At 46.9% G+C, this 6,773-nt stretch overlaps 1 non-coding gene across 1 annotated transcript; it reads left to right on the top strand.

The window, feature by feature from the left end:
- The first annotated feature begins 4,749 nt into the window (after window positions 1-4,749).
- LOC138514783 (U1 spliceosomal RNA) lies at window positions 4,750-4,909 on the top strand. The gene has a single exon (XR_011281937.1). It is a non-coding gene; the product is annotated as a U1 spliceosomal RNA (small nuclear RNA).
- Window positions 4,910-6,773: the final 1,864 nt, after the last annotated feature.

Genomic DNA, 6,773 nt, shown 5'->3' with positions numbered 1-6,773 from the left:
GATGCCGGGTTAGGCACTAATGGGAACTCTTTTTGGATGACGTCATTGAGTGGGCGGAGATCCTGGACCATTCTCCACGCCCCATCCTTTCGCTTTTTTAATCGAAAAAATCGCTGTGTTGCATGGGGAAGTTGATGGCACTAAAATACCTTGGTTTAGGAGTGCATTCACTGTATCTCTAATACCTTCCTCTGCTTCTTTGGATATTGGGTATTGTTTCACTCTGGGTGGGAGGGCACCTGGTTTCAGTTTTATCTTTATGGGAGTCACCTCATGCAACAATCCCACATCGTGTGGCCCTGTAGTCCAAATTTCAGGTGCTACCCTGGCCATGTCTTCCTCAAATATTGTCAGTGGGACCTTTATGTTAGCCATGAGTGGGTTATGTATTTCTCTGTATTGGATCATAATGTCACATGGTATGCTTATTTCCATTATTATTTCTCCATCCCCTTCGTAATCGGTAAACAATTCTTCATCAGTTATATCTTTCAGCATTATGTTCGGCTCTATGCATAGTACACTTCTCCACTCGCGTTCCTGCGCGTCCAGGCCTATGACCACAATGCGGTCTGTTGGAAACTTGAACTGCCTCAATATCTATAGATATAATTGTGCCTGGCACTACATCTGTTGGTGTGATTGGGCGGAATATGAAGTCTGATGGTATTCTCCACTCTTTTTGTGTTATTTCAGGTTCTACTCGGGCTAATACCTGTATTCCATAGACGAACATGTCCAAGTCAATGGGGATCCCTCTTACTGCAACTTCCTTTGTAATCGTGCTTATTATCAGGAGTGCTCGTACTGGGCATACCCCTGGCGTCGAGCACACTATCCCTCTCTCAGTAAAGGCTATGGTCATGTTTAACTTACTGAGCAAGTCTCGTTCCATCAAATTGATTGGCGCGTCTTCGTAATACAATAAGGGTTCGCGCACTGTTTTTCCCCCTACTGTTACATCTAGATCTTTGGTGTAAGGAACTTTTAAAATAGCCCCAGAGAACCCCTGCGTTTCCAAATTTCTTCCCGAGAGCTGAAACCGCCCTTCTGTGAGACATGATCTTACTGCTCCAGAGTCTACCATAAAGATAAACTGCTTGTTTCCTATCTCTGCCGCCACTAGTGGTTCCTCATTTGCACTTTGTGTGGTGGATAGGACTGGACACGCAAGTACTCCCTGTGGGCTGTCCTAGTCTTGATAGCTTTGCTGACCTGGCACTGAAAACACGTTGTCACCTACGACCGTTACGTCACGGAATGGTGCAAGGGCACCGTTTGCAGCCGTTGCAAAAGGGTTATTGTTTATGTTCCCTACTGAGTTTTGTCTTGCCATGGGCTGTAGTGAGTTTTGCTGTTGTGGCTGCTGCTGTTGTTGCTGTTGTGGGACTGGCTGTCTTTGTTGCATTTGGGGATCATAGCAATACTGATCTTGTTGTTCCCCCCTCCCCATTGAAGCTCCACAAGGGCTACCTGGGTGTGGGCAACCCCACCCCTGTTCATTGTTCATGGACTGCTGCTGCCCCTGAAAATACCCTGATGGTCGCGTTCTACAATCTCGTGAATAATGTCCCCACCTTCCACAATTCCAACATGACCCCTGTTGTCCTCCTCTTGGTCCTTGGCCACCATACCCTCTGTTTCCCATTCCTCTGTATCCTCCCCTCTGCCCATGGTACCCACTTCTTCCTTGGGCCGGCCTGTTCTGCCACTGTGATCCTTGGCATGGCTGTTCCTCTCCGTTCCACTGTCCTTGGTCCTCTCCAACCCACTGCGCTGCTATCCCAACGGGCCTTCCTCCCGCGTTTTCCTCTCCTTCGTTTTCTCTGTCTGTGGTTACACTGGCAATAATGGCGGCGACCTTCACTAATTTTGTCTGCACTAGTTTTGCTTCGTCGGCCAGCCTCTTTTGTGTGACCTCCTTTTCCTTCTCTTTGATCCTCCTCCAATGGTGTACAATTATGCTCTGAATTTCAGGCCACCCTTTGGCTTCGATCCCAGCTATTTCGTCCAAGGCCTTCTGCACCTCTTTCGGCACCCCCTTTTTAATGATATAATAAAATAAGGCTGTTGATTGATTCCATGCCGTACCAGTTTCACTTCTCCATAAATCTTGCACTCGCAAAATGAATTGCGCAGGATCCTCGCTCTCCTCCATCGTGCACTACATCACTGCATGCAGGTCTGGAACGTCTGGAAATGCATGCCGCAATGCATCCCACACGTGTGCTTGAACATTGTTGAATGGTGATACATCGTGGCGATCACAGCTCATTGTTACTCCCGGGAACCCTGCTCTTTCCTAGATTGTGTCTGCTTGGTCCCCGATTGCTGATACTAATAAGCTTTTCACTTCACCTATAGCTAACGGCACGCCTGCCGTGTTCTTCTCAAATACATGTATCCACTTACCTTCTCCTCCCGTCAGCGGAGGGAGGAGCTTTAACAGGTTGTTTTTGTCCATTTGGGCCCACGGGATATAGTTTGGCCTACCTGTTCCTTTATGCATTAGTGGCATTTGTAGTTTCTGTTTCTTTCCTGTTTTGCTCGTTCTCCCTTTTTTCGTTTTACTTACCAGTATGTTCCCTGTCCTCCCTGTTCGTTGTCTTAATCTACCCTGCCATAATGGTGGTGATAGTGTGTCTGGGTAATGGCAGTTTGGCAGTGGGGAACCCTCTGCAGCAGCTGCCTCTTCGTATTCATCTAAATCAAGGTTGTCCTACATACGGCCCACGGGCAACAATGCGGCCCGCCAAGCCATTTTATGTGGCCCGCAAGGCCGTATGTTGGACAACGTTTGAGTAAAAACATTTTTTTTTTTAAATGTGCCTGTGCGCAAAAGTACTCTGTGCTCTATTCGGGACACATAAAAGAACAAGATGAATGAGAATTCTGAGCGCACACTCACTCTACTAGACTGCTATCAGCATCATCAGTCACAATATTTTGGGGGGGAGACTTGGAAACATTGGCACAAAAGGAGCCGCTCTGTGCTGGATCACCATCCTTTCACCAGTAAACCCGATTCAATCACCATGGCCCCCTTACAAATCCCAGCCATGCTGTGATTGACTTGTGGACACATACATAATCGTATCAATAAACTTTCTCTGCATTTTTTATGGTGAATGCCAATTTCGCCACATTCATTTGGGTCAATTTTATTGCTTTTTTACCACAAAAACCGGTGGCAGAACCCCTGCACCCTCACTTTCTATATACCTTACCCAAAATTACCATCTATATTTTTTTGGTAAAAAAGCGTAAAACAATGCGACAAAAAATGTTTTGTCGAAATTGCTATTCGGCAAAAGTGGGCAATAGCAAATAATCTACACACTCAAGAACAACCTTTCAAAAAATGCTCTCCAGAAATGTATAGAAAGGAAACAAAATCCAAATCCAAATCAATGGGAACCAAAGTTTTCGTTTGTTAGTGGATTGAGTTTGTTCACAAAATGGATCAGAGTACACTTAGAATAGTTGCTGCAGCTCTGGAGAAAATACGAGTGGAAGCTGAGAAACTTAACCTGTGCAGTGCTTTTTTTCCTCGTCTCGAGACAAAGAAGAACAGCGTGAGCTCAGTTACGTTTACCTCTAAGCACAGTGCGGATTGATGAAAATGTCCATGCATTATACCAAGTACATTGGACATTATAGATGTGGCCAGTGGGGTATCAAAGCATGGCGAATACCACATGTACAGCACAATATGTTACCCTAGTAGTGCCCCAATAACACACTGCAACCTGCAAATGGGCCTCAGTGGACCACCTGCCAAGGTTTTTGGAAGTTGCTTATGATCTTGATCTATGATCTATGATGTGATCTAATATGATAGGTTATTTATAACGTGCTTAATACCCATGCAGCAATGATCCCAATCATAAAAGTGAAACAGGCAAGCCCAACAGGTATAACTTATTTTCACTCTTTTGGTAGTGCAGTCTGAGGGCAGCCTATACCCTTCAGGAGAGGTGTGAGCTGATACAGTTGCAACACAAAAAAACAATAGTACTATGTTCCCAAAATACCTTAGTTCTTGTCTTCCGGACCTCAGCAGAGCCAGGCTTTTCAGCATCAGACCAGAAGCATGGGTGCCTTTGCGCTGGGCTGGGGTCAAGTCGGAGAGCAGCAGCGATGGGCCCCAATGATGCAGTTCTGTTTGGCAGTGGTGCTGATTTGCGGGTAGGAAACGCTGGGAACAGTAGGCCGTGCCAAGTGGATGGCACTGGAAGACTCAGTGACCTCTGGGCCCTGACAAGGGAATACTTGCCTTTGGCGTTGTGCAGGCTCGGCTGACACAACACGGCATATGGTTAGAGCAAAGATGTCAATGCTTCAGCATTGTCATTGAGCAGAACTCTGAGATTCAGGGGTGGTGGAGCGTCGAGGTCCAGGATGATTATGATTGTGTCAATGGGGTCAGCGCTGAGCAGCTCTGCTCAGGAGGGCCATGGGCCCATGTGGGGCCGACAGTCCAGTGGGCAGACTGCAACAGGCCCACTCAAGCCATCCTGCTATTTATACAAATCTCGGGCCGAGCAGGGCCTGATGGGAGAAAGGAACTGCTCTTCTGCTGGGCTCTGTCTGTTGGAGCTTCCACCGAAACGCGGGACAGGCAGCTCTGCAGATGCTCAGAGCTTCTGGAGTTTGGGGGGTTGGGGCTGGGTCAGGGCCTGCCTTCTCACCCTCGCTTAGTGGGGCTTCCCAGAACTGACCCAACCCCTGCCCTCTTGCATGCAACTCATACTTAGCTGGCAGGGGAAAATGTGATCTCAAGGGCAGATCTCCCAGGGTGAGGCTTACCCATTGCACATCGGATTTGCTGACCCCTGCTGTGTTCCCAAATGCGGGATACACGACTGCATTATTTTTGGTAGTGGGGGACTGCGTTCGCTCCCCCCCGATTTATTGGTGAAAGAAAAGGTAAAGTGTGCAATCGGCCTGCCTAGGTTGCATACTTTTAGATTGCGCTCACATTGTGTTTCTTCAATTAGGTTCACCTTTGGGTGATCGCTTTTCCACATTTTATCTGTTGAATTGAATTATGCTTCTTTCATCACCACAGAAGTAATGTGTATTACAGAGATAAGCTGCCATATGTATTGGGCACACTGCACATGCTCAGGCAGCATCAATCATGCTTTGTACAGGACAATGCTGGCCTAAATTGGGAAAAGCCAGCATAGACATGTTGCTACAGAGGCATATTTCGGGTACAACCAGCATGACAATGTGTTACATCAGTGACAGTGCTGTCTTACACTGTGGACACATTGATCATTAAAATGTGTTGTGTTGTAAAATGTTCTTTTCTGCTGTTGGTGACATGGAATTTTCATGTTCCCCTTTAGAACTGATTGTAAATTTATGGCTTTTTGGTCACCTTTTCTGCTGTAAAATGCACCATTTCAACCCCATATTTGAAAAAAAATTCTTGGGGGGGGGGAACCCCCCAAACCCTCCCTAGAACCTTGTAGCTCCCTCGCTACGCTCGGTCGCCCCCACTATTTCAGAAAAATATTAACACATAGACACTGAAAGAAATCACAAGCAACTAACCTTTGATCACTGCCCATGACACCAAAAGCTATCCTTGGGACTGCATGGCTATCACTGCCTGTGATGCTATTGTGTCAAAGGTCACACAATATTGCTTTTTAATATACTGCTTTGGGTGAGGTTGTTGACTTTTGGCTCGCCGGCCCACTGGGTGACAAAAAGTTAATGCTTTGGCCCCACATTCAAAAAAGTTGGACAAGCCTGATCTAAATCATCCCATACTTCTTCTATTTCTGACTCTGGCTCGTTATTATCCTCCCAGTTTTCCTTGGGTTCACTTCCTTGTCTTTCACCCTGATCTCCACTTTGTTGACTCTCCGGTGTATCTGGGCGTATAATTCTCACTGGCTTGTTATTCAATTGGAACAGGAACTGTCCTGACTGCCACTCTTGTTCTTGTCTTTGCTGTGACGTCCCTTGTGATGCTATAGATTGCCCTGATACTGAGACTGAAGGGGTTGCATTGCTTACTGCCCCTATTGCGGGTGTGAGATCTGCCAGTGACAGCGGGGGTACCTCCCCTCCCCCTGGCATCATTTGCCCTTTGTCGCATAGAGCTCTTAACCGTGTTATTTCCATTTGTGCGTGTGCTAGCTAGCGATTTAAATCGCCTGTTAAACGTGCTAAGTTCCCAGGAGGTGCACTTGTGGGGCCGTACAGGCCTCCTTTGTCATATGGTGGGGGTTCAGGGGCTGTTGCCCCGCACGGAGCATTGGGGGTGTGTGGTATATACATGGGCTCACTGAACCCTACTGCTGGCCTGGTCATTAAGGGATAGATTTTTGTTACTTCGTTCTCGGTTGTAGTTGCTGAGCACTCCCCTTTTGGTGTCCCGCTTACTTCTTCAGGTATTTTCTGCTTTTCGATCATTCGGCTTGTACCTCCCTCTGCCGTGGGGGTAACTTCCTCCAACATTTGCCATAAATCTAACACTTCTCTCCGGTTCTGTAACTGTTTCCCTTTGTATCGTGCTAGCAAATGTGTTGATACTAGGTCCAACACTCTTTTGTCGAATGACCCTCCTTCTGGCCAAATTGGTATAACCCCATCTCCTTTTATCTCAGTGATCCACTGATCATGATACTTCTGTATCCTGTCGCTATATAGTGGAAGGTGCTGGCAAATATGTGCCAGTGGCTTTTCTCCCCCAATGGCAATGCTTCTTTTCCTTTCTTGTGTGTTCTGGTACCCTTGAGTCCCTTCCCACC

The sequence above is a fragment of the Ambystoma mexicanum genome, chromosome 12, assembly GCF_040938575.1.
Source record: "Ambystoma mexicanum isolate Mex_15411 chromosome 12, UKY_AmexF1_1, whole genome shotgun sequence".
Taxonomy (NCBI): Eukaryota; Metazoa; Chordata; class Amphibia; order Caudata; family Ambystomatidae; genus Ambystoma; species Ambystoma mexicanum.
The sequence above is the reverse complement of the archived record's forward strand: the minus strand, read 5'-3'. Positions and strand labels throughout refer to the sequence as shown.